General features: G+C 46.0%; 1 protein-coding gene across 1 annotated transcript in view; it reads left to right on the top strand.

Annotated features, from left to right (window-relative positions):
• The first annotated feature begins 3,661 nt into the window (after positions 1–3,661).
• The window catches only part of Add2 (adducin 2), a 100,657-nt gene continuing 76,438 nt past the window's right edge, over positions 3,662–27,880 (top strand). Inside the window, exon 1 of the mRNA XM_034511394.1 lies at positions 3,662–3,932. The gene's annotated coding sequence lies outside the window, so the exon portion shown is untranslated. The remainder of the gene's footprint in view (positions 3,933–27,880) is intronic.

Genomic DNA, 27,880 nt, shown 5'->3' on the forward strand with positions numbered 1-27,880 from the left:
AATGCCTCCTTGAGATCCAGCTGTAAATCATCTTCTCAGTTAGTGATCAGTGGGGTTAGCCCATGGTGGGTGGTGTCATCCCTGGGCTGGTAGCCCTGGCTTCTGTAAGCAAACAGACTGAGCAAACCATCTGAAGCAAGCCAGTAAGCAGCACCCATCCATGGCTCCTGCCTCCAGGTTCCTGCTGTTTAAGTGCCTGTCCTGATTTTCTTCAATGACAAGCAGCAATATGGAAGTGTAAGCCAAAATAAACCCTTTTCTCTCCAAGTTGCTTTTTGGTCATGGTCTTTCGTTGAAGCAATAGAAACTCTTAAGACTGACAGCATTCTACCACCTTAGCTGACAAGTTTGGTTAGAGGCAAATCAGTACTGCCAACAGCTCAAGAAGAATCCCAGGAGGATAGTGATCCCTGAGGCCATCTTAGAAGCTCCATAACAAAGTGTTGGGCACCTGCTGCCTACTGTCCCCTCTCCAGCCACTGCTGACAGAGATACTCAAAAGACTTGCAGCTGAAAATTTATCTTATTGCAAATCTGAAAATCAGAAAATCAACTTTTAAAGTGCATCTGTCCCCCTGGGGGTTACCTAGCTGCAGTGTCCAGTTCTGACTGGGATTTCCAGAGCTCTTCTGTCCCTGGCCAAGAAGGGCCAGGCATTGTTGGGGTTTCAAGGTGACAGCTGGCACCACCACCAATATTTATGTGTGATTGGGTTTCAACACGAGTTTGGAATTGAGTGAGCGAAAATGCCTGCAGCATCAGTGGGATTTCACGGGCTGTCAATGCAAAATTGATGTAATTCCTGCTTCCTATCAGACATTTGAACAAGTCCAGAAGCCTTAGGAGAAGAGGGCCATATTTGATCTTTTTTTCCTGCTTTGAAAATGCTGTGGTGGGTTGGGAGGAAGGTCATTTTCTGAGTGAGTTAAGGAGAGCTAGTCTCTATTTTGTTCCAGTTCTGCATTAGGAGTGGTGTGGCCTTGTACTTAATATGCAGCTCAGGCTTGTCTCAAACGTGAGGCTCAAACCTTCAGCAACCCACCTGCCTCTGCCTCCTGAGTGCTTGGGTCACAGACGTGATCTACAACAGCCAGCTCCTGGCTCTGCCTCAGAGCACCTATTCTTGTCCTCTGGAAGTAGAGGCCATCATGAGCTCGGGGGTGGGGGCAGGGTGCTTATCCTAGAACCCTGGCTCTGCCATGTCCTAGCTGTGTGGTCTTAGATAAGTTACCCATCTACTCTGTCTCAGGTTCTCCACTGAAGAGGCGATAATTACACTGCCCACCTCTTGGAGGTCTTTTGAGGACTAGGTGAGGAAGATGTTGCATGAAGCCTTCGGACAGTGCTGGGGGCCAAGGAGGGTCTGCTGTTAGTTTGGGGAAACCAGTGCCCTAAAAAGAGATACTTCAATGTAATAGAGTTGGCTTGAGAGGGTTTAGGAAATGGTTCTTGATCCCTGTTGGGATTCTGTTTAGGAAAGGAGCCTGCCTTACCTACCATTTCATGGAATTCTAAAAAGGGGCTCCAAGATTCCCTGGAGTTCTGACAGGGAACACTGCTTCATACTTCCTTGGTTGTGGAACTTTGGACATAGGTATTAGAGAGGCAAGAGTTCATCCTTGTTCTGTTGTCAGAGTGAGAGAGACCATGACTGCATCTGAGGAAGACATGAAAATGTGTGAGAAGCTATGGAAGTGGGGGCGGTGTGGGGATCTTGGTGTGGGTTTTAGGAGAACTGCTGAGAAACAATCATCCTAGCATCTGAGCCGCATGTCTGCGGACTGTGCTGGGGTTGTTGTGGTGGATCTTTTCACATTGTACCAGTAGCAGCTTTTGTTGAGAGACTATTCATGTTAATAGTCTCTGCCCACCTCACCTCTCTCTACTACTGAGTACTTGGACCTTAAGTATATCAAGCAAGCACTCTACCACTGGGCTAGCCCTAGAATGGCCATTCTCACAAGCCTGTATGCAAAGGAGCTATCAGAGTACTTGTTTAAAATATTTGAAGGAGATACTTTGGTGAATGTTCTGTTTTACTGTAGTGCTATGACAAGCACCATGACCAAAAGCAACTCGGGGAGAAGGGAAGGGTTTATTTGACCTACACTTCCCAGTCTCAATCTGTGAAAGAAGTTAGGGGAGGAACTCAAGCAGGAACTTGAAGGAAAAACCATTGAGAAAGGCCACTGGATGGTTCAGTCAGGCCCATACTTAATAGCTGGCTTTCTTCTATAGATCAGGGTCACCTGTCTAGGGAATTTTGCTGGCTATAGTGGGCTGGGCCTTCCCACACCAATTAACAATCAAAACAGTCATCCCACAGACATACACAGGCCAATCTGATCTGAGCCATTCTTCACTTGAGGCCTTCCTTTCAGATGACTCTAGATCAGTGGTTCTCAACCTATTGGTTGCAGCCCCCATGAGGGTTGCATATCAAATATTTATATTATGACTCGTAACAATAGCAAAATAACAGTTATAAAGTAGCAACAAAATGATTTCATGGTGGGGGGGGTCACCACAACATGAAGAACTGTATTCAAGGGTCATGTAGCATTAGGATACTTGAGAACCATTACTTTAGATTGTGTCAAAGCTCATTAGGACAGTGGGTAGGTGAGATGCTTGCCTGGCAAGCATGAGGTCTTGAGTCCTGATTCCCAACAAGATATAAAAGCCAAACATAGCAGTATGTATTTCACCATGTCTGTTCTACTGGCTGGCCAGTCAGCCTAGCCAAGATAGCAATTTTCATATTCAATGAAAGATGCTGTAAAATAAGGTGGAATGTGATAGGAACACCTGAGGTCAACTTCTGGCCTCTTTGCATGCATGTACTCATGTGCACATGCACACACTCTCCCACAAACATGTACACACATGTCCATTCCTTGGCCACTTTCAGAGATTTGGGTACTGCCTAACTGTGCTGGAATCCAAAGGTCTGCTGTTGGGAATGTCAGAAGAGCAGGGCTCTACTTCAGTGTCCCGAGTTTTTTTTTTTCCTGGAGGCTGAGCATTTTGACAGGCATATTTCTCAGAGCTTTGGGAGTGACTAACATGGAGTTGGAGGAAGCAGGGTGGAGGTGTAAGGCCCTGACTGCCTGCAACATCCTGCCTTTCAAGGGCTGGGCCTTGAAGAATCCTGTCACAACCATTAGAAAAGACCCAGGTGACAAACATTAGATTCAGGTCATTTTCCAGTAGAGAACAGGCTTGCAGAATTAAGCGGGATCCTCAGGGTCACAAGGCTGTGTGTGACAGGTCTGAAGATTGATCCTGACTCTCTACTCAGCTACTGGGGTCACTCCAGGGGGGTGGGAGTGGGGTAGAGAAGTACAAGGGGCCAGAGGAAGCAGAGGCAGTGTAGGTTACAGGAGCCCCCAGCCTAGTTGAAGATGGGCTCAGAATTAGAATCGATCAATCTATCTGGTTTGGAGTTTAGTCATCCAGTTTTCACCCGTTAGCAGCATTGAAAGTTATTTCCCAAAGGCAAGATATTCTGAGACCCTAAATAAAAATAAAATATACCCCGAGTGTCAACTCAGAGCAAAGCGTGTCTTACTGGGGTTTCTCTTGAGGGGCAGGTCCTGCCTTTGGCCCAGGCTGCTGCAGGGCGCGGGCGGGGACGCTGCAGCAAGCCGGGCTCTGGAGGGGGCGCTGCGCATTCGTCCGGCCCTTTGTCATCGCGCACTGCTGGGAGCTCACACTTCTTCCAGCCTCCCGCGGGCTCTGGACTTGACTCTGACTGCAGCGCCTGCCTCAGGGACGGGGATCTAAGGCCTTTGTCCCCGAGCTGCGGGATGCGCGGGAAGCACCACGCAGCAGAATAGCTTTGAGTCCGGGAAGCGGATCCCAGAGCAGAGGAGCGCTGCCCAGCCGTTCTGGGTGAATTTGGGGATGGATGCGAGACCGCGGAGTATGAGGTAGGGCACCAAAGAAGGAACAGGGTGGGCGCCACCGCAGGCGGATCCCCAGGGTGCTAGAGCCACAGAATGACGGCGGCGAGCTCAGCTTCAGCTTGGGAGTGGCTGCGCCCGCGCAGGAGCGGACGCCTGGGTACACCTGCGGCTCTGCGGCTCTGTCACATTGAGCTTTGGAGATGGGCCTGCGCGCCGACATGGGGCATTCCGGGTCTGTCATGCCTGCTACACCCAGAAGGTGTAGCCTTCTCGGAGGGCCGGCTGGGCCACCGCCCTGCGGGATCCACGCGGGATGTGTGTCTGCCCATCTAGGCTCACTGGGGTCCAGATTCACAAGATGCGCCTGCCTGGCTGAGTTCAATGGGTCTGGCAGGGCAGATGCGCAGGACGGGAGATTTGATACCTGGGCACCCAGGGCTTGGGTTTTTATGTTATCCCAAAGCTTTGGGGGTGGAGTAGGGGAGGCCGCTGTCCCTGAGGAGGTGCTTCCAGCTAGTTTATCTTTAACGCCCACCTTTTCTTTCTCTTGTGTCTTCTCCCCTCCCCTTCTGCACCCCAGGGAGGAGCCGAGAAGGCCATTCTGGGTCTGGGGTCCAGAAGGCAGGGATCCAGTAGTTATTTGTTTTGAAATCACAACCACAGCCTGCCAGGTGTTGGGGGAAGGGAGAGCATGGCAGGGCAGGCTGCTTTAGGATGCCAGTCAGGCCTGCAACCGGCCTATTGTCTGGCTCTTCAGGCTCCTTCCTTCTCTACCCTCCATCTCCATCCTCTGGCAGAAGTGAATAGATAAACATACAGAAAGCAAGCCTCACCCACACTCTGTCAAATTCTTTAAAAATTGTCTTTATGACACACAGATCATTGCCACCTCTCTTCATGTTTACTCCTCTGGCAGTTTGTCATGAAGAACTAAGTGTCTCCAATAAACTTATAAATAATAGAAATCAAATCTCAGGTTTCTGTGTGGAGATTTGTGACTAATGGGTAAGAAAGGGCTAGTTCTCCATCCTTGCTGGAGCAAAGGACAGGGAGAGTGGCTCAGCTCCTTTCACTGCACTGGGGCTGGCTGAGCCTGTCATGTGTTTAACTGATGCTTTGAACCGTAATTGCATGAGCAGTATTTAAAAGTTATGTTTCACTCGTGAAAAGAATACCTGGCCCAACACTTGGAATAAAGGTACTCGAAATGAATATGGACGTAGCAAACAACCAAAATGTCAGACCTGCAGTACCCTATCCTGCTAGTATGAGCATAACATGTCAGAAATTGTAGCTGGCCATAGGGGCTGGCCATAGGGGCTGGCCATAGGGGCTGGCCAGAGGGGGTTGGCCTATTGAGTATTTTTGCTCTTTTCAAATCGTTACTTTGTGGTGCTGAAGATGAACCTTTGAGCACACTATGTAGGTGCTCTACCACTGAGCTGTACCCACAGTGTGTCTGCCCTCTGTCCTTTGTTATGTAAAGTGGACAGATGTCTCTTAGTACCTGTGGACCAGGACCTTGCCTAGCACCCGCTGTCCCCCTACCTAAGGTACAAGTAGTGATAAACTCTTCACTGTGAAAAGGGCAAACCCACAGACTAATTAGTTTTTAATCCAAAATCTTACAACAGTTTTGTTGCCAGCCCATCCAGTTACCCAGTCTGATTAGAAGTGAGCTTGTCCCAAACACATTACCAAACCATGTATGGATGCTGTTAGTTCACAGGTTCTAGGCCTGGTGTAGAACTCACTTTAAACATTACTGTATTGTTGGAGTCAATAAAACTCAGCTTCTTAAAAATATTTTTCTTGGATAAATTCTCAACATGTATCCTAGGCTGGCCTCAAACTCACCATCCTCCTGCCTCAGTTTTCTAAGTGATGGGATGTCAGGCCTGCACCACAGGGCTCTGACAAACTGCAGCTCTTTTAAAAGTGTACAGATGGTCAAATGTGTGTGTGTGTGTGTGTGTGTGTGTGTGTGTTGGCAGAGGACTTATGTTAAGGTTTTAAATATATATATGTGACATGGAAAAGTATATTTACTTAACTCCTATCTTGTTTCACAAGGGGTTTGAGTCAGTTTACAAGGATTCATAAAAAATAACAAGTTAACCTAGTGTAGAAAAAAAGGAAGCTGGCTAAAACTAAAGGCAGCTGAGGAATCTTCCAGAAACTTTGAAAAGGTAGCTGACCAGCCCACATGTCTGTGTTTTATTTGTAAACATATTCACTCATTGTTTATTCAGCGAATATTCATAAGAAGCTACTAGATGCCTGGTTTGATAAGAAGTTGTTTGTTTTTTCTGGAAACAAAGAGGTGTGACATAGATGGCCAAGGACTCCACCCTGTTAGCATTTCACAACAAATGCAAGAAGCCATAGTGACAAAGGAATCTCTCAAATGCATCATTACAAGTTGTGATAAACATTGTCCTAGAACAACAGAAATCACCATTCATCCAGAATATAAAACCGGGTAACTTCCAAAGAGAAGCAGGGAAGCAGGGCTGCTCTGTGTTCTGGGACCGAATACCCCATTATCAGACACAGCATGTGGGATGAAGCGGTCCCTTCTTTCCTTGTCAGGCACAGGGTAAGCTTCATAGGCTTGATCTGACTTCATGGTCTCTCATGCCCCTTGTGTTCTGAGGTGTTATATATATATATATATCAGGGACCTGTGTAGTCTCTAAAATGAATCACTTTATCCTAGTGATAACTTTAGCTAATGAATAATGAGAATTGTGTTCCGGATTGTTTTGGGGCTGGGCTTTGGCTCTACATTGCCCTGTCAGAGCAGGGCACAGGCCTGATGAGTCAGAGCATGGGTGAAGGGAGAAAGAGGCTGCTCTGCACAGGGCATAGGTTGGCTAGGCTCAGAGGATCAGCTCCTGATGACTCCTGCCAATGGTAGGGAATGAGGGTTATGCCAAGTGCACCTTCCCATGGACCAACTTGGAAGCGCTTGTCAGCAGCAGCAGCCCCAGTAAGTGTGTGATGTAGAAGTTGTACCTGTTGATTTTCAAATAACTGGACTAGATTTCCATTGCTGCAGATGGACTGACTTCCGTTAACTGCCTTACACGTAGGCAAGTGGGTACAATGGTGAAGTGGAGCCCGGCTACCTGGTGGTTGAACTTACTAGCGTAAGAGTTCAGGCCAGTTAATTTGCCTCTTTGTTCTCCAGAACCCTCTGATAACTAGAGACTGAACATATGATGTTGCTTTCCTAAGAACTGATGAGATTTACACATGGCAGCCTTGGGACACAGATTGACATTCTTTATACGTTAGCAGTGACTATTTTTGTTACTGTAAAATGAACTGCAGCCAGTTTATGTAGGCACTCCAGGGGTGGCTTGGTGGCAGAATTTTAAATTATATCTGATTATCTTCAAGTGGCTGTGTGTTCTGGGGTTATTAGCATTGTTTTGCAGGCATGCTGAGAGCCATGCCTGAGCTGCCATTGCCACAGTCAAGTGCAGACTACGACACTGAGGACAGAGATGACCTGAGGCATCATTTCTTATTGTTTTGCTTTTTGAGACCTTTTGTGGCACTAGCCCACACTGGAAGCTGGCCTAGAGTCACTGTGTGGCCCAAGTGAGCCTCAACCAGTCCTTCAGTCTGGGAGGCTTTAGCCACCATGCCCACCTTCCATTGTTAAAACCAGAAGGACAGTGTTAGTTCTCATAAAGTCACTAGAACTCAGTTCAGTAAATCCAGTGGTGTGTGAGACTACTTAAAGTTTATTGTTGTATTGTTTGTTTGTTTTCCTTTGTTGAGACATAGTTTCCCTGCATGGTAGCCTAGGCTGGCCTGAAACTCACTGACATGAGCAGCAGGGTGATCTCAAACTCATGGCAATCCTCCTGTTTTGACCCCCAAATGCAGGGACTACAGGCATGGACCACCTGACTTGTTTTGGCATTAAAATGTTTGTTACATATATTTAGTGTGTCCATGCGTTTACATATGTGTCAGTGTGCATAGGTGCCACAATGCCCATGTCTAGGTCAGAGAACAGCTCGTGGGAGTCAGTGCTCTTGCCAACACGTGGGCCCAAGGATGGATTTGAGACCACCACACTTGCTACTTGGTGAGTGCCCTTACCCATTGAGCCACCTCGATAGCCCTGTTGGCATTTTAACAACTTAAGACTTATGAGAATATATGCATACTCAAGTTACATTTTACTGAAAGTGCCAGAGTTCAACTGGACTGTCCCTTGAGTCTGGGAGAAGTATTGTTTCCCTTCAAGATGAATTTCTGTCCTATTGAAGTCTCCTGAACTATGTTCCAGGGCACAGCCAGGATTGTTGAAGTACAATTCTGAATCTCTAAAAAAAGATCGCAATGCTAGTATTCAACCTGTCTACTGAAGGATTGGCCTGAAAGAATTTTAAGGCTGTAGCACCAAAAATGACTTCTGTCTTCAAACACCACACCCAAGTTCCTCACACTCAGATGGTACCCATGGGATGAGAAGGCCTTGGTTCTCAGGTGAACCACACAGGAATGGCATGCAGATGCCATTGAGTGCACTGGAAACAACACACAAAGCTCAGTGGTATCAATTAAAACTAATCTATTGACAAACTTATTTTTACCTATCAAGTCTTTAAAGTCATTATTTTAGTTATATTAAGTTACAGGTCATGGTGCCGTGAGATGCTCTGTATAATGGTTATGGGATATGGGGCAGTGAATTGCTCTATTTAGTGGAGTAAATCATTAGTGAATCAAGATAGTTGATGTGCTCACCTCCTGAGATGCCCTTGATTTTTTATCATACACTGGTATGCTTCTTTGTGGTATTCCTATACACATCTACAATGTGTTCTGACAAAACAAAGGTAATTATTGCGTCCACTGTCTCATGACTTCACATTTACAGCCTTCTAGCCCCTGTCTTTCAGCTACTCATGAAACTTGGAATAGGTAATTGCAAGCTGTCAGTCATCTCTTGGGTGTCATGGAAACCATAACTTCCTCCTTTTATCAGCTGTGCTTGAGTACCTGTTCCTAACCTCCTTCTGACCCTCTCCAGTCCACACATTCCAGCCTCTGAAAGTCACTATTGTGCATTCTAATAGTCTTTTTGAAGAGGCACCCAGGCCTGGGGAAGCAGCTCAGTTGACAGAGTGCTTACCTAGCATGAATGGAGTCTTATGTTTGATCATCAGGTGTGGAGTGAGTGGTGTATACCTGTTATCCCAGTACTGGGCAGATAGAGGCAGAAGGGTCAGTAGTTCAAGGTCATCCTCAGCTATATAGTGAGGTTGGTTGAATCTGGATGCAGAACAGTAGGTTAGTGGGTCATCTTGGACAACACACACACAATGGTACCAACAAACACTGCTGGTACTGTGCTATGTGGGACACTGGCTGCCAAGGTGGGGGTACTGTGTGGGGCACTGGCCACCCAGCTAGGGTTTCCTGGAAGGAAGCTCTCAGGACTAAGTCTGGGACAACTCCAGGGAACATAATCTTGATACAAAACTTGTGATTCTTGTGTGTTCAGTATCGCTAGAATCTTTATCCCAAGAGTCCTTGTTTCTTCATGTTTGCTTTGTCTTCAATTTCCCTGTGTAATAAGGAAACCAAGACCCTGCCTTGAATAATAATTTCCCCAGTGTGGTGCTTGTTATTTTAAATTTTAAAACTTCCTTCTTCCATGTCATTTTTGGGGTTGTTTTTAGTTTTGTTAGCCCAGGCTGGCGTTGAGCTAGCACACTCCCATCTTAGCATTCTGAATGCTAAGCATTGTGACGTGAGCTGCCACACCTGACTCTCCCATGTTTTTTGATTTTTGCCTTTTGTTCCATGCTTAGCAATGAACCCTGGGCCTCATCCATTCTTAGAACATACACTTGCACTGAGATGCACCTTTGCTTTTGTTTATTTCAAAACAACATAATTGGATTTTCTAGCCAATATTAATAAACATTAATATTTATTGTACGTGACAGATTCATTATTCTAAACTTTTGCTTTACATTAAAAAATTGTAGATTCATTTCCTTACAATTTTTCTCTAAATGCAACCTAAGGTCTTCTTATTCTTGGACTCTAAGAGGTTGCATCTCTGTGGTTATTTTGCAATTAGTATTACTTGAAATTTACATATGTATATAATAAATCATATCTAATAATATATATTTGTATCCATCCTTTACCAGATAATGGAAGACTTTCTACCTTAACCTCTTTCCCGTTTCCCTCACATCCACTTAACCCCTCACCTATGGCATTTCTTACCTTTATAACCAGTTGATATTTCTATTTAATTAAGTAATTTATTTTTTACTTATTCATTTTATATCCTGCTCACTTCCCCCTCTCAGTCACCCTCCCACCAATCTGTCTGACTTTAATGCCCGTGCTTCTGTTTGTATTGAGCTCCTAACCGCTCACAGTGGTTAAATTCCGAGTCACACGGGCTTCTGGGCTCACTCTTCCCTATATTCAATGTTTAGTTTTACTTCTTTTTTGGATTTTTTTCCCAGGGAATGTCATGTCTTTTGGGTTCTTGTTTGTATAAGAATTAATGTTCCTTCCACACAAAAATACTTGTGTAATTCCTCATCAAACTCTTTTCATCTTAATACTCTACATATTATTCTTTACCTTCTAAGATTCTAGAAACTTCCAAGTTATGGAAGATATATATTTGTTGTCTGCATTTTTTAAAAAAAGAAAGAAACAACTCAGGGTGGGGTAGTGTGTGGGACACTGGCCACCCAGCTGGGGTTTTTTGGAAGGAGGCTTTCAGGACTAAGTCTGGGACAACTCCAGGGAATATAATCTTGGTTCTTTATCCACCAATAAACATGAAAGTTGGAGATCAGATCCCGAGAACTCACATAAATGCCAGGTGGGTGTGACCCACCTGTAAATCCAGAATTGGGAAAGGGATTTGAGGCACACGCTGGCCAGCTAGGTTAGCTGCATCAGAGAACTCTGGTTTCAACTGGAAGAACATGCCTCAGTTAACAAGGTGGAGAACCATGGAAAAAGATTAGCCTTGTACACACACACCAACACACGCATGTGTGTCCACACAGTTGGAAACACTCATATGCATCACACACTCACATTTAGCCTTGTACATAAACACCTACACACGCATGTGTGTCCACACACTTGGAAACACTCATATGCATCACACACGCACATTTAGCCTTGTACACACACACCTACACACGCATGTGTGTCCACACACTTGGAAACACTCATATGCATCACACACGCACATTTAGCCTTGTACACACACACCTACACACGCATGTGTGTCCACACACTTGGAAACACTCATATGCATCACACACGCACATTTAGCCTTGTACACACACAGCTACACACGCATGTGTGTCCACACACTTGGAAACACTCATATGCATCACACACGCACATTTAGCCTTGTACACACACACCTACACACGCATGTGTGTCCACACACTTGGAAACACTCATATGCATCACACACGCACATGAAAAGGAGAAACACAGGTCACTGCTAGAAAGCCCGGGAAACTGTTAGCTCTTTTCCCCATGGCTAATTAGCTGATTGTTTTTGTATTACACACTAGGCACTCAACCACTGCTATAGCCCTAGCTCTTCAACGATTTTTATTTATTTATTTATTTTACAAAAGATTTAAAGATTGGAAAACGTGGGAGCTGGAGAGCTGGCTTAGTAGTTGACAGTTTATACTGCTCTTACAGAGGACCAGAGTTCAGTTCCCAGCACCTACACAGGGTGAGTCCCACCCTCAGGGAGTCCGGCGCCCTCTGCTGGCCTCCAAGGACATGGTTCGTACATGCACAGACACACACTCATACACATAATTATAAAATAAAAACAAACTTCAGAAAATAGAAAACATAGGAAAGAACATGGACTAAGGTGCAACTTAACACAGTCCTAAAATGAATGCCTCAGTAACCACCATGCAGGTCAATCAGCACCAAAGGGTGATGGTAGCCACAAGCCCTGTACCCCTACGGATCCCATTTCCTCCGCCTGCCCAGAGGTAACCGCTCCCCGACTTTATAGGAATGCTTACTTGCTTTGTCTTTACATCGGGATCCTCAATCAGAGCAGGTCAAACTTGCTGCTCTTAAGCTTTCACGGTTGCACCATTTTGTCTTCCTAAACGGGTACCTATGACATCACTGGGATGGCTCCTCCTATTATGGAGTGAGGTTATTAGCATGCTTGGCAAGTGCTCTCATGCTGAGATGTTTCTCCAGTTCCATGGTTTTTGTGGATGGTACTTGTGTGTGTTCAGTCATATCAAGGCTGGGAGTCAACCGGAGTTGCTGTTATGCGTAAGATTCCCATCTTGTCTTTTGAGACAGGATGTGTTACTGGCCTGGCATTCACCAAGTTGGCTAGGCTAACTGGCCAGCGAGCTTCAGGTATCATCCTCCAGTCTCTGGCCCCCGAGTGCAGGGATTGCAAACATGTACTGCTACACCCAGTTTTCATATGGGTTCTGGGGATTTAACACAGGTCCTCCTGCTGACCTGGGACAGGGGATGAGTCTAGTTGAGTTCTATAGTAATCCATGGGCTCAGTGCTTTGTGTGGCACGGACAGAGGGTGGGGGGGGGGGAGGAAGGCAGAAGCTAATGAGACTCTTCTAGCTCTTATGAGTGGAGTGGTGGACCCAGCTTTTGATGAGCAGAGAGAGTTACAGCATGCTGGGTTGTAACCTAGCAGCTGTGAGCAAGGTCAGTGATTATCACTATTCGTTTAACAAATGCTGCTTGGTGCAGGAGTAAATCTGGCTGACCTGCTGGGTATGACATGGGCCTTTGTCCCATAAGCTTCATGCTTCCTACCATATTTAGAATATGTCTGCCCCAAACAAATCTCATGTAATAAGCTGGATGGTCTTAACCTGGGCCCAGCCTGGAAATGGCTAGAAAATCTTACCATACCAGGTAGCATATCCATGTGGCTTTTCTCAGTGGCAGCTCTGAGGACTGTTTGACACCCTGTACCCCATCTCTTATGCTCACAGTGGCCAGTCATCTTGGGCCTTACATGAAGAGAAAACAATTCAGGTAAGAAGAGAGGACATGTTGCAGCCTGGACAGGGAGATCACAGATAGGGTTCCTTCCTCTCCCATGGTCGCTGGTCCACAGGAAGACTCAGCTCCCAGAAGGGACTCTAGCTCTAGCTCCCAAGAAACCTAGCTAGACTCTAGTTTCTATGCCAACAAGGTCACCTCCATCTCTCTCAGCATGCTGGCTGGGGTCTCTTGGGTCTCGTTGGCTCATGCTGCTATTAGCTGGAGCATGGAACACTTGGGACATTCTCCCCCAAGTCTCACCGCCAACTCCAGCTCAACCTCCTTAGGTCCACAATTGATCTTTTGAAACAGAAATGTAATCTCTTCATTCCAATGTCCAGGGCGTGTACCTGACTGCCTTCCTCCACCTCCACACCCCACCTCCACCTTTCCCGAGTGCTGCCCTCCCCCTAGCAGCCCCTCCCCCACTTCGCATCTAGCAAGTTCTTTTAGAAAGTCAGTAAAATAGACAAACTTCTGGCAGTGCTAAATAAGACAAAAAGGTGTGAATTCCGAATTCCGGAGGCAGCACACGGAACAATAGGGAGGAGATTTAAAATAGCAGGCGAGTTATCTAATCCCACATGCGTGAGTGCTTGACAAAATGGACAATTTTCACACACAAAAAAATGTGAACTCCCAATATTGACTTAAGAACTAGAATGTGGTGTTCCTGGATGGGAGGAAGCTCCATGCAGCGCTGTCAATCCCCCACAGTTTCTGCCACTCTTCCTGGGAACCGGAAGGGATGCGAATTTATTCCTATTTTTACATTCCTTTGGCAATTTTCTGTGGTGCTCAGAAAGGGGAGTTAAATGCCTATGCTCAGTTGTGAATCTTTTTACCGAAGGGAAAAACTCCATTTGAATGTCACCAATAAATTGTTTCTCTTGAAGAACAGAATGCCTAAGCATTGAGGTGTATGGAGACTTCGTGAAGATAATTTCATTTAACCGTGGGTGTGTTTTTCCACTTGTTATTTTATGAGTGTAATTTTCAGCACTCTTTATTCAGCATGGGGCCCCAGAAAGAACTGGCTTTTGATTTGAAAACTCTACAGGGATCTGGGTGTATAAGCAGAGGACTCTATATCTACCTCAGAGAGGCTGGCGTGCGCATGCACCTGCTCACAGTGGTCAGGAAATGGAAGCAGCCCAGATGTCCGTCCACGGAGGAGGGGATAATGAAGTGTGAAACATATGTACAATGGGCGTTATTCAGCAGTGAAGAAAAACGAAAGTGTAGGAAAATGCAGGGATCTGAAAAGGATAAAATAAGCAAGGTGACCCAGACTCAGGAAGCAAAAATTGTTTGTTTTCCCTCATCTATAGATCCTAGCCTTTAATGTAACATGTATATATGGAAAGAATTATGAATGTAAGTAAAGTCTAAAAACCCAGAAAGGAGATCAAGAGCAATGAGGAAGAATGGAGCAGGGCAGTGGGACACATGGAACATGAAAGAGGAAGGTAGGTGTGTGTGTGTGTGTGTGTGTGTGTGTGTGTGTGTGTGTGTGTGTTACAAGGAGGGCACAGTAGCAGGGGGTGGAAGAGGTGGGGAAGGAGACCCACAGAAGCACTTGGCTCAACAATATCACATGGTGTCTATTATCTTGTATGATTATTAAAAAAAATTAAAAACATTTTATATATCTGAAGCTGGGTGTGATAGCACACGTCTTTAATCCCAGTACTCAGAAGGCAGAGGCCAGTAGCTCTCTGTGAGTTCAAGGACAACTTAATCTACAGGGCAAGTTCCGGACCAGTAAGAGTTATACAGTGAAACCCTGTCCAAAAAGAAAAAAAAAAGAAAAAAGAAAAAGAAAAAAGAACATTACAACAAAAGACGCCAGGACCCTCCCTGCAGCGAGCTTTCTTCCACTGTGTCCGATGACAGAGGAGCACCTATGTTGGTGATCTCAGCAACCCTTTATTTAGAATCTTCTCTCCGGCACCACATTTCTCTTGTTTCTCTTTGCTCTTTCCAACACCCTCATGTGTGTGCTAAATCAGCTGCATCTGTTGCCATAGCTACACTACACAGTAGCACCTTAACCCTTCTATGCCAGGTTTCCATTCTGTTACTTTAAAACTAGACATTTTCTTTCTTCTTCACTTGTTCTCTATGTTTTATTTTGGTTTGTATTTAGAGATAGACTCTCACTCTGTAGATCAGGCTGTCGTCAATCTCCCAATCCTTCTACCTCCCGAGGGCTGGGATTAGAGGCATAACTTACTATACCTGACACATACGTACACAACTGAGATGAAGTGTAATATGGACCAGTTGGCCCTGCTTACCCCAAGTCCTTAAGAAAAATGTTAGACGTGTTTTTAAGTCTGCTGTTAGGATCTTAAGACAATCCACATATACTTCTACTTTTGAATTTCCTTCTTTACACAGCTATAGGGTAGCTCTTTGCCATGAATGTCCAACTTGCTTTTGGTCATGGTGTTTTAATACAACAATAGTAATCCCAACTAGGACAGCATATAAAAACTGCCTTGAAATTTTATAGCACTCTAGTCAGAAAAAAATGGCAGTAAACCTGGCCAGGATGCAGGGATGGAAGAACCTGCACTCACTGATGGTTGGGAGTGCAAACTAGAGTAGCCATTAGTGAAACCTCAAAAACGGAAACAGAGAAGTACCATAAGACCCAGCTATACCACCTGAGGTGTAAACTCGAGGGACTCTATATCCTACCACAAGGACACTTGTGCATCCATGGCCAACTCTGCTCTATTGAAGTAGCTAGGAAATGGAAGCAGCCTAGATGTCCATCAGTTGATAAATGGAGACTGAAATTGTGGTACACAGACCCAGCTCTAAGGAAAAACGGCATCATGAAACTTTCAAGAAAATGAATGGCTTTGACAGTGTTCTATTAATGGAGATGCCACAGACTTAGACAAGAATCACATGCTTTCTCTCATATGCAGATTCTACCTTTAACATTTGTGTGCATGTGAGAGTGTGTAGACTATGACGTTGGACAGGACAATGGAAGAGAGAAGCTTGGGTGTTGAAGAAGAATGAGTGGGTGAGGGGCAAAAGGTCACATGTGACATGAAAACGGGAAGAAGGCTACCGGAATGACAGGGCACATGGAAAAGAAAAGAGAGAGACAAAAGACTTGTTTGGAAAATTTCCATAATGAAATCTAATACATTGCATGCCAATAAGAAAGCAATTTTAGCTAGGTATGGCTACCTTGTGTGTGCATGCCTTTAGTTCCAGCATTTGGAAGGCAGAGGTAGGCAGATCATTTTTTATTTCAGAGGAAAGCCTGACCTACATAGTTCCAGGCCAGCCAGGGCTATGCATATCCTGTCTTAAGAAAATAAAAAATATTTTAAAATCTGGATTTCCAATACATTAGCCAGGTTCTTCAGGCTAGATACGGGCTTTGGAATTCCACTCTACAGCCTGAATCTGCTAAAGTCTCACATGGTGAGACTGTCTGTTCTGAAGACTGTATTTATTACACTTTATTCCAAGCTGTGGACATATCAGGATTGAGGATATCAAGGGATTGAAACTCCACCTGACTACTATATGTCTACTATATTTATGGATGAAATGGCATAATATCTAGGACTTGTTTCAAAGCAATATTTTGTGTGGGGTGAGAAGTGACTTACAATGGACAGTGGGTTGTCCGGGCTGATTGGAGCCCATCACCTACAGTGCAGTTCATAGGACATCAGAACAGGGGGCATCACTGGAGCTCCAGGGTAAACTGCCATCTTCTGAAGATGGTAATTGACAGGCTTTTGGGGTCCAGTTAAAGAACAACTACTTAGAGTAGTTCTTTAATTTTGTCTATTTTCCAACATTTTTAAGTGTCTACTGTCTTTTCTTATTTTCAGTTTTATCACCATGAGCTTTTGACATTGAATGTTCAGCATTGCCAACTTTAAACACAATGAGCAAACAACTCATCAGGGGAGAAATCTATTAAGTTGATTTATGATGAGACAAAATCCATAGCTTCTGCAGCTGGGGCATGCAGCAACAATGCTCAATTAATAACGTGGGGATCAAGAGCTGCAGCCTATGCAGAGCTCTGCCTCTGCTGGGGACTTGTACTGGGGTAATACTGAGGAACCAAGGCATCCTGGGAAAGACCCAGGTTTGTAGGACATGAGCAGGATTCTGGGCAGGTTTACTGCTTCAGGGCAAAGAAGCTGCTGTCTTGTCTGTCTTGGTCATGAGTCCCTGTTTGAGACTCTCCAGCACTTCTCATCGGCTGGAGTCTTCTTTTCAAATGTGATTTTGACTTTGAGAAAGGAAGATTATATCCCCACTCTGTAACTCCCATGTTGCGGGGTCTCTGCTTGTGTTTTGTAGCTATACCAGTAAAGTTCTAGAGAAGGCACTTGGATGGGGCTACCAGAATGTGACCCACCTTATCAAGATGTCAGTCATTTGATAATGCCAATCAAAGGGCTGTGGATTTGGCCTGTGGTTCTGTGAGTGCCAATCAAGGTGGAGCTCTGGGTGGCAGGAATAGATGGATCACATGACTCCTGGACCTGAGGCAGGGCTGCCATCCAGGTTTTATAGTACTGCTGATTCTGGTTCTTCAGAGGTACGGTGTAGCTGCTGTGGGACCATATGCTTGTAGTCCTAAGGCAATTCCTCTGCTCTATTGCTAATGGTTGTCCCTGTATCATAGAAACATGCTTTGTAATTACATGGCTGGGCTTAATATGCCTACATCAGATTTTATCTTCTTCGGGTGTGTAGTTCTGAGAATTTTACAAATATACAGGATCATGTAACTGCCACTTCAATTAGGCTTCAGGGATTCTCCTGTCTCCTCCTTCCATATCATCAACACTGGAATTACATGCATAACTACCGTATCTAGCCTTATGTAGGTTCAGGGGATCCGAACTCAGGCCTCACGCATGTGTGGCAAGCTCTGCATATACTGTGACATGACCTCAGCCCACTGGTAGTTATTAATTGTTCTGAAATATGCCTTTAGAAGGAACGCCACGATTTCTTAGATATGCACCCATTAAAGGTCACATGGCCTGGGCAGAGGGGTGTGTGTCCATAATTCCGGCACTTGTGATGCTGAGGCAGGAAGATAGTTCATTTCAGACATGCTTGGGCTGCACAGTGAGAGACTATCTCAAAAACAAAACAATAAAATGCATCTGGGTGATCTTCAATTTGAGGTAGGAATGAAGCTGTGTGTATGTGGATATACACAGGAATCTGAGATTTCAGCTATCTTGAGTTAACACCTTGATGGAAACGTGCATAGTCAAGTCTTACTGCCAAATACTTTCCAAAAGGACGGTGTTATCTGACATTCCTACTGGCTACTCTACACTTGGTTCTCTCTCTCTCTCTCTCTCTCTCTCTCTCTCTCTCTCTCTCTCTCTCTCTGTGTGTGTGTGTGTGTGTGTGTGTGTGTGTGTGTGTTTGTGTGTACATTTTAGCTATCACAGGAGGTATAGAGCTATCTCAGTGTGGCTTTAATTCATAAAGATCAGCAATGCTGAGCGTCTTTCTGAATGTTTAAGCAGGACACTCTTTGTGATTTGCTTGATCTCAATAGGTCAACTGGCTCTACCATTCTCAGGCAAGAAGGTGTGTTTCTTGGTTGCAGAGGGGGAGCATGAGCTTGAAAGGAGGCCAAGGGAGTAAGTACATAGGGAGTGGCCTCAGAGGAAAGTGGCATTCAGACCAAGTCAAGAACTGACGGAGGGTCTTTGGTCCCATCCTCTGTGCAGGCTGCTGGTCCTCACTCTGGCAATGCACTCTGCTTTATTAGTTTCCTCCAAATTCCTTTTCATAGTTTTAGCTGAGTAGGTGTCTTTAGAAATATGCATCATGGCCGGGTATGGTAGTTTACACTTTTAACCCCATCTCTGGACTTGGGCCCAGACTGGTCTACATAGCTCAGTGGTTAAAGAGCATTGGCTGCTCTTACAGAGGGTCTGTGTTCTGCTCCCATCACCTACTGGCCCACAACCATCTGTAACTCCAGCTACAGGGGATTGGATTTCATCTTCTGACTTCTGAGGCCATCAGGCACACATGTGGTATATGTGTGTGTGTGTGTGTGTGTGTGTGTGTGTGTGTGTGTAGAAATTCACACAAATTCATAAAAATAAGTATTAAGAAGAAAGGTGAAAAAGTCATCTTTGCCTGTGAGAGCAGCCCTTACTTGACCTTTTGATATTTGAGAGAGTAGAAAGGAGGCATGCACGGAAGATGTCCAAGAAAACGGACATTTACAATTGCTTGTGATGAGCTAACAACAGTAAATGACTTGTCACGGTGGCCTGGCTGTGACCATCCATCAGCCAGGGGGTGTGTGTTTACTGGACACCGGCATGCAGCTGTTGCCCCAGGTGTAGGGATGTCTGGAAGAACCAGGCTTTACACTAGAGTCAAGAAGAGAGAGCTGAGTCTGGAAGCAGAAGATGAACAGCACCAGCACACACCTGTTCTGCAGATGAGAGATTGGGGCAGAACAGGGGAGTGACAATGAGAAGCTGTTCTTGGCTAAGTAGCCAGGATGCCCCATGCTAAGAGAATGAGGGGCCAACTCAGGTGGTTAGAGGAACAGGGGTGGCCACAGGCATTTTATCGTATCATTTGGGTGACTTTGGAGGTTTAGAAGGGGGTGAGGAAGGTATGGGGACCCGGGGAGATAAGCAGGGGAGCTGATCCTTTATGAACATAACAACAACAATAAATTCTGGAAAGACAGCCTGCATGGACTGGTAATGCAGCATCAGAAAGGGATGGAGGGGCTTCTGAAGCCAGCCTCCTCTGTGCAGTTGGGGACAAGGGTCAGCTGCTCAGGGAAAGGTCAGGAGGAGGTGAGAAGAATGGCTCTTAGAGGTGCTGTGCCTGGGGGTTGACCCAGCTAGAGAAGAGGATGGGAAGAATAGAGCAGGGGCAGCCAAGGAATAGAATGCTGGCCTCTGTGTTGACCAGTCTTCAGGTGATGTGCGGCTCAGGTCGCAGTGAGTGGCGGTGCCTGCATATGGGAGGAAAGAAAGGGAACTGAGTCCGACATGTGGAGATGGGAGAAAATGGAGGGTGGCTCACGTGTCAGAGTCATCAGGACTAAAGTTGGTGAGGAAGATGACCAGCTGGAGCTGGTGTCAGTAGAGAACGAGAGCTAGGAAATGGTGAAGAAAATCACAGGCAAGGGACAGTGTCTGTCAGTGTTGTGATAAAACACCGTGACCAAGGCAACTTACAGAAGAAAGAGTTCACTTAGGAGAACATTGATCAGAGGACGCAGGCAGCAGGTAGCAAGCATGTGGTTGGAGTAATAGCTAGGAGCTTACACCTTGAATTGTAAGCAGGATGTAGAACATACTAGGAATGTCTAGAAACCTCAAAGCCCACCCCCAGTGACATCCTTCCTCCAGCGAGGCCACATGTCTTAAGCATTTTCAAGCAGGATGCAACTGGGGGCCAAGTATTCAAACATCAGAGCCTATTGGGGGGTGGCATCTCATTCAAACACCATAGTTCTCATATATACTAAGCTGGCTTCAAATTTGTTATGTAGCTAAGAATTACCTCGAATTTCTGATCCTCCTGCCTCCTCTCCCTGAGTGCTGGGAGTCAAATACAGAACTTTACAAGTGCTAGGCAGTCTCTCTAGCAACTGAGTTACATCCCCAGCATGCAATAGGTTATTGAAGGGAGCAGAAATGGAGGGATGTGGCTCTCTGGTGCAAAGGACATCTTCAAGGAACCCTGGCAACTCCCAGGTCTCTAGGATTGGGAGAGAGCTGTGGGCTGTAGTTTGCTGGGAAGTTCAGGTCTTTAACTTCCTGATTCATACATCACCAGAAGGGGCTTCATGTAGCTGTGTTAGGGAGCAGGGACAGGTATGACATGAGGCTCAGCTTAGCAGCCATGCAGGAAGAGTCTTAGTCACTTCTCTATTGCTATGAAGAGACACCATGACCAAGGCAACCTATAAAAGAAAGCCTTTAATTGTAGGCTTGCTTACAGTTCCAGAGGGTAAGTCCATGGCCACTGTGGCCCGGAACATGGCATCAGGCAGGCTCTGGAGATGCCTGGTGAAGCAGATGAGAGCATACAGTTGATCTGTAACCATGAGGCAGAGGGAAGGGGAAGGAGGAGGAGGAAGCAGAAGAAGGAGAAGCAGAACTAGAGAAGAGCAGAGTACACTGACTGAGTTTGGCATAAACTTTTGAAACCTCAAAGCTCACTACCAGTGACACACCTACTCCAGCAAGGCCATACCACCGAATCCTTCCCATACAGTCCACTAACTAGGGACCAGACCATTCTCATCAATCCACCATGGAGAGTAACTAAGGAGGCAATCTGGGCTTCATGCTTGTTCAAAGCTTGGTAAAAGATGACTGATGAACAGTGTCTGGTTTGCTTACCTCAGCTGTCTCAAGGATCTCCTTGTGATTCTTGTCAAGTGCAGGAGAGGAGGAAAGGCAGATACCTGTCCTTGAGGCACCTGTGTTTTCCCTGTAATTTGGGAGAGAAGCCTCCAGTATCTCCATCTTGGTCTGTGGTGACTCCTCTGCCAAGCCTTGTTCTGCCCACTGGTGAAATTAATAACGAAATTAATAGGGAGTGATGGGGGCTGATGGGAAGGAAGCACTCACTCTCTGTCAGCTAAGCCTTGGAGCATCAGTGCAGAGCATTCTGGAGAAAGAAAGCACTCCATTGGAGATTGCGGGGATTTACAATATGACAGCCAAAAATCTCCCCCAAATCTCCTTACTGCCTGGGGATCTGTGGCCTGCACTCTTCTTTTCTCTGAATCTTCCTCTTACCCAACTCCCACCCACCTTCTGGGTGTCCCTGGCTTCATTTAGTACTAGAATCATGGTCTAGGAGCTTCAGGCTCTCCCACCACCCTGTCTACTGCAATGGTTGAGTGGCCCTGGGGGCAGGCCTGCCCTTCCTTCTGGCCCAGACTCTTTCCCTCACCTCAGAAGCACCACCACAGCAGCTCTTCCTTTCGTCATGGCAGCACTCCCTCTGCCCGTTCTCCGTGTCTCACTAGCAGTGCCTCTACCTGCACTGACTTGTCTTCTTTGTGCCATCGAGACTGCTCCGATCAAGGGTACTGTGGTGATGATGTCCACGCTAACCAACGTGATGAAAACTCTCTGCTTTATCTTACTAGGCCAGCTGGTGGCACTGGCACAGCTGCCCTCTTTCTGGAATATTCTCTCATGTGGCTACTAGGAACAACTTCCTGTGTTCCCCTTTACCTCAGTGGACATCCCTCTTCTCTCTTCCACCTTCCTGAGGAAGTTTAAATGTGAGTGAGCTACAGGGATATGCTTAGTACCTGGCTCTCCCTACCAGGTGCTCACCAAGGCCTTGGCTCTAGGCCCTGTCTACAAGGCCATGGAGTTCAGTCTTCATCTCCTCTGAAGGATAGTCCACTGTTGCCACTTGGGGAAATTGTTCTAATACAGATTCTGATCCATAAGTCTAAGCATGGCTTGAGACCTAGTGTGTCCCCGAAGCTCTCAAATGGCTTGATGTATTTGTTATTTTTGGCTCTTCCTTCACACAGCATCTCATACAGGGCTGTTGTGCTGTGTGTTAGCGTCTTCCCGGATTTCTCTACACTGATGTCTTCCAGGCATCTCAGACCAAACCCAACACTGTCCTGGTAGAGTACATGGCTGACTTCTCAGCCAGTTTCTTTTGTTTTCTCTTTTCATCCTCCTAGTTCTAGAGCCAGAAAAGTTGAGTTGCTCTTGGTTTCTGTTTCTTCTCTTTTCATCTAACCTGTCAGCAATACTGTGGCTCAGTCCTCCCAAACATACCCTGAGTCCTCCCACTCAGTCAACAATGCTGTGGCTTCAATCCTCCCAAACAGTACCCCGAGTCCTCCCACTCAGCCAGCAGTGCTGTGGCCTCCATCCTCCCAAACATGCCCGGAGTCCTCCCACTCTGCCCATGATGACAGCAGAGGCTGGAGCTCTCGGGAGGTACCTCCCACACACCGGGCTGTGCTCACACTGCATGCTTACATTTGTATGCATTGAAAATATAATCAGCACAGCACGGGGAACATCTTAGTTTTTGGACAAAAAAAAAAGTGTCCATACTGGGTACATGAATAAACACCGAAGCTAAGGAGCCTCATTTAGACCTTCAAATTTATAACTTTAAAAAACAAATTTAGTCTGGGCAGAAGACTTGGGAGTGGGAGGGTTAAGATGCCGAGCCTGGAAATCTGAGTTCAATTTCCCGAACCTATGGTGGAAGAAGAGAAGGGAGTTGTCATCCGATGGCCATGTGTGTGCTGAGGGGCATGCATGTTCCTCATCCCCCAAATCTTAAAACAAAACAAAACAAACAAAACAAAAAAACCAACCCAACCCATTGTTTTCTTTTCCTCACACGTAGTAGTCAATAGCACTATTGGTGCACTTAGGGAATTAGGAAGACAGCATGTTATTGCAAGCATTCTGTGTCCTTGATGGGCACAAATTATATTGCAGATGCCCACAGGTGCATGTCCAAGGGCTTTGAGCATTGCAGAACTGATAGCTTCTTTGGCTTTTGAAAAGGGCTGCCGGGTGGTGGTGGCGCACACCTTTAATCCCAGCACTTGGGAGGCAGAGGCAGGCGGATTTCTGAGTTCGAGGCCAGCCTGGTCTACAGAGTTAGTTCCAGGACAGCCAGGGCTACACAGAGAAACCCTGTCTCGAAAAACCAAAAAAAAAAAAAAAAAGAAAGAAAGAAAGAGTGCATTTAAGGCTTGAGAGCTATTTGTGTGATAATTATTGTGACTCACCCAATGGAGGCCTGGTGCCTCGGACATCTTTGGGAGGAGTGGGGAGCAGGGGTGGGGTAGAAGTGGTATACCTGAGCCCCAGAACACTGTTCCTTCCTTCAATTTCCCTCAGACGGATGAGTTTAAGAGAGGTCCGCTCTGTGCTGCTCAGCAAGATTATAATTTCCTGGTTTGCTCTCTAGTGCTGTGATACCAGAAACAAAAGCAAAAAAAAAAAAAAAAAAAAAAGAAAGAAAAGAAAAGAAAAAAAAGGGTTGGAAAGGACTTAGTTCATCTTACACGTTACAGACCATCATGGAGGGAAGCCAAGGCAGGAGCTGGAGTGGAAGCCAGGGAGGATCATTGCTTACTGGCTCCCTCAGCTTGATTTCTTACACAACCCAGGACACCTGCCAAGGGTGAGTCTGCTTATAGTTGGCTGAGACGTCCCATGTCAATCAATTAGCAGTTAATAAAATGGCTCACAGACAAGTTCACAGGCCAATCCGATGGAGGCAGTTCCTTAATTGCAATTCCCCTTTTTAGGTACGTCTAAATTTATGTCATGTTGACATCTGAAGCTATGTTAGGAAATGGTTAGGTTCAAACCAAAGCAACCAACATGGTCACAGTGTATGGCCTAATTATGACAGCAAGAAACACCTCAATGAACTTGGGTTATTCAGATTGGAAAACTTGTGTTAGGGGAAATTATTAGTAAATTATTATTAGTTCATAAAATCCAGGTATCTTGAAAATATAAAATTGGTTTTATAAGTGAACATTTTCTTAAGATTGGGGAAGGGAGACACTCACTTTTGCCCTGCCTGTGGAGTGCTCTGTAAAGAGCCAAGCCTCTCTCAGAACTTTCATTATCCTATGGCAAACATCTGCAAACACCACCACCTTCCCTCCCCCAGTGTGGCTCTGACACCGATCCCCAGGAGCAGGATCCTCAGTTTACAAGGCTGTGCCCCCGATAGACCCATTCTGAGTAAAAATTACCATTAAGGTGAAAATGTTTGAATCCACCTAACGTATGACACAGCTCACCATCCCCCAGCATCAGAACACTTACCTTAGCCACTGTTGGAGTGGTACCTTCACAACGACCTAACACTGTCAGTGTGGTTTTGTAACTTCACGATGCTGCAGTTTGGCAGGACCCATACCGTACATTTTGATCTTTTCCCAGGGTAGAGGTAATGTGACATTCTCCTAAGATGTTGGACAGTGGCAGTGAAGCTGTAGTTCCTCACTGCAGCTCACAGCCCACTCTACCCTCCAGTGTGTGTGGTCCAGTCAGAGATGTGAGCTGCCAGAGCTCCACCATAAAATGAACTTCAGTGAGAAGGTACCGCTCCAACAGTGGCTAACATAAGTGTTCTGATGCTGGGGGAGGGTGAAGCTGTGTCATACCTTAGGTGGATTCAAACATTCTTGATAGACATGAGTCAAGCTAGTATGCCAAGTTACAATGGCTTTATATTTAAACTTTTGCTAAGGATTTCTGTTTGCATATCCTAGGAGGGTGTGCTATTCCCTTAGTTCAGGACTGAGTTGAGAGGTAGACTGTCAAGACCCATTTGGGACATTGGGGCACATTGGTTGAACACAATTCCCCAGAGAGGATGGCAGCAATAACAGGATCAGAGGTCATCAGAATGTGAGAGACCACACTCGACCCCTCTCTGCCATTCAGAGAGTAGACACAGCTCGGGGAAACCTGTGTCTGCTCTTCAGATCCCAGAGCTGTTGGACTGGAAACTGTTCATCTGTATTATTCTCTATATTGGCTAAGATTTGTCTCCAGGCACGTGGAACAGAAGCTTGGCCACCGAGGCTTAGCCAAGCAGAGAAGCCAAAACTTCTCTGACAGAGGAGGCTAGAACTTAGGAAACAGGCCCTCACCTCACAATGGCACTGACACGCCATGCCAATCTCTGCCCTGATTAGTGTGTAATGGCCTCCCCTGCCCCCATTCCATCAAACGAAGCCATCTACAGCCTTTTATCTGCCTTCCAGATAAGGAAGAGAGGCCGGGTGAGAGAAAGCCAATGGTATTCCCATCAGGAAATTGGACTTTCAGACTTCTGTTTGTATATTATTGAACCAGTACTATAGCAAGTAGTTGCTTCCAGCTTTAGGGTACATAGCATATGCAGTTTCTAAATGGGCACAATTGTCTCTGATCTGACAAGACAGATTCTACTGGAGAAGCAGAAGTCAAGGAGAACAACTCTGAGGTAAAAGCACACAGGCAGATATTTCCCTGGCCAGCAGAAGTGGGTGCTAACAGCCACCCTTCTCGGGAGCATACATCCTCATGGCTTGTAGATTCCTAGCATCAGCTGCCAGGTCTGACCCTGCCAAACATTTTAACTGAACACAACACAGGCAGTCTGAGTGCTTCTCTGAGAGCTCTCTGAATTATTCAATGTGTCCTTATGCTCTGAGGCATCTCTAATGTGGGCTAATGGAATTTGGAGCTTACCTCTCCAGATACACACACCTCCCCCACCAAAGCTTCTAAACATGCTGCCACCATGTTAAGCACGGTCTGCTCAGAATACGTCTGAGGAGCTAGGCTGTCTATTTAGGATAGCATTTAAGGCCGTGAAAAGACATTGATGTCACTTGTTCAGGCAGCAGTTGCTACAGAGTGGCTTCACATCTTGCTAATGAGGGGGTTTTCAGCAGTCAGTCACCCCAGAGGGGCTGAAGAGCAAATCTTTGTTCCTAGGCAGGAAATGCCCTGTCCTGTATCTAGGGTGGCCTGCCACAAGAGCCTATTGCAATAAGGGCAGTGGAGAGGAAGCTTCCTAACTTTTGGTCCACCTCCTTTGTTTAAAAATAGACAAGACCAGGTGAGAGGACAACAGTGATTGCGGTATACCCCATTTTACTCCAAACAGCCATAGTGTTAAGGATCATATGGAGAAATCAGAGATTCCAAGAGAGATTCCTCTGTATCAGTGTTTGACCAAGTGATACTTTAAACTCTCCCCTGGAGAAACAGAGTAAAAGAAGGCCTTGGACCCATTCTGATAAGATCATTATGTCATCAAGGAAGGTCAGAAATATTCTTTACAAGTGAAACATGATGCCATTTTCCATGGCTGCTGGGATTAAACATAAGCTCTTCCTAAGATCCAGGGACAAGAAAGCAGTGGTTTCTCTGTCAGGAATATCATGTTGAGGTTTTTAAAGAGCCACTCCAATCTCATGTCATTATGCATTTCCAAGAAAGCACAGGACCCCCAGACTCCCTTCTAAAGGAAGCTGTTGCAAGGAGCTGTCTCCACCCATCTGGATAGTTACTATAGAAACACTGAACAGAATACCACCAAACAAAAAGGGAGCATCATCACTGAGTAGAATTTCAAAAATGTCATTCTGAATTCTGAGTCATTCCCAAGCCACTGATCCTCAGAGAGATACTGACCAGGAGCCCAAACTGTGCAGGGGAGGGTGTGGCTCAGCAGAAGCCAAAGACAGGATGAGAGCAAGATGCTCTCAGCTAAAGGCTTTACTCACAGCTATGGGCAGTGGTGAGGAGCCCAGGGGGGGCAGGGACGGGCCTGCTGGGGAGGTACAGAGATCAGGGCTCTGGTGAGGAGTGAGGATGTTTAAGGCCAAGGGATTTGACAAGTGTCCTAGGGGAATTATCCACCAATAGAGACCTGACTGCAGGGTCTTGGCCTCCTGGCCGCTAGTCACAGTCCTTCTCTGAAGGTGACAGAGCCAAGCCACCAGAGTCAGAATCTGTATTGTCCCTAGTTACTAGGGGTGTGACTGGACTCTGTTCTCAGCTCTCAAGCTCTTTCTTTTCGGTGGCCTATTTCCTCAGCGGGATGATGAGGATTGATGGTCCACATTTGAGGTGTCTGCCCCATTTCCAGGCTTGTGAGTGTCAGTAGCAGCTGAGCCCTGCCAATGCATATTCTCCATAAACCGCAGAGTGAAGGAGGCTGAGCTGAGGAGCTGGTGCTGCAACCAGGACGCCCACCAAAGTCACCTCTGCAAAGTGTTCCTCTCATCAAGGGCTGCAGAATACGTGGGAGAGGCTTATTCTGACCCAAAGATCAGAGAAAATGCCTCAA

The sequence above is a fragment of the Arvicanthis niloticus genome, chromosome 9, assembly GCF_011762505.2.
Source record: "Arvicanthis niloticus isolate mArvNil1 chromosome 9, mArvNil1.pat.X, whole genome shotgun sequence".
NCBI lineage: Eukaryota > Metazoa > Chordata > Mammalia > Rodentia > Muridae > Arvicanthis > Arvicanthis niloticus.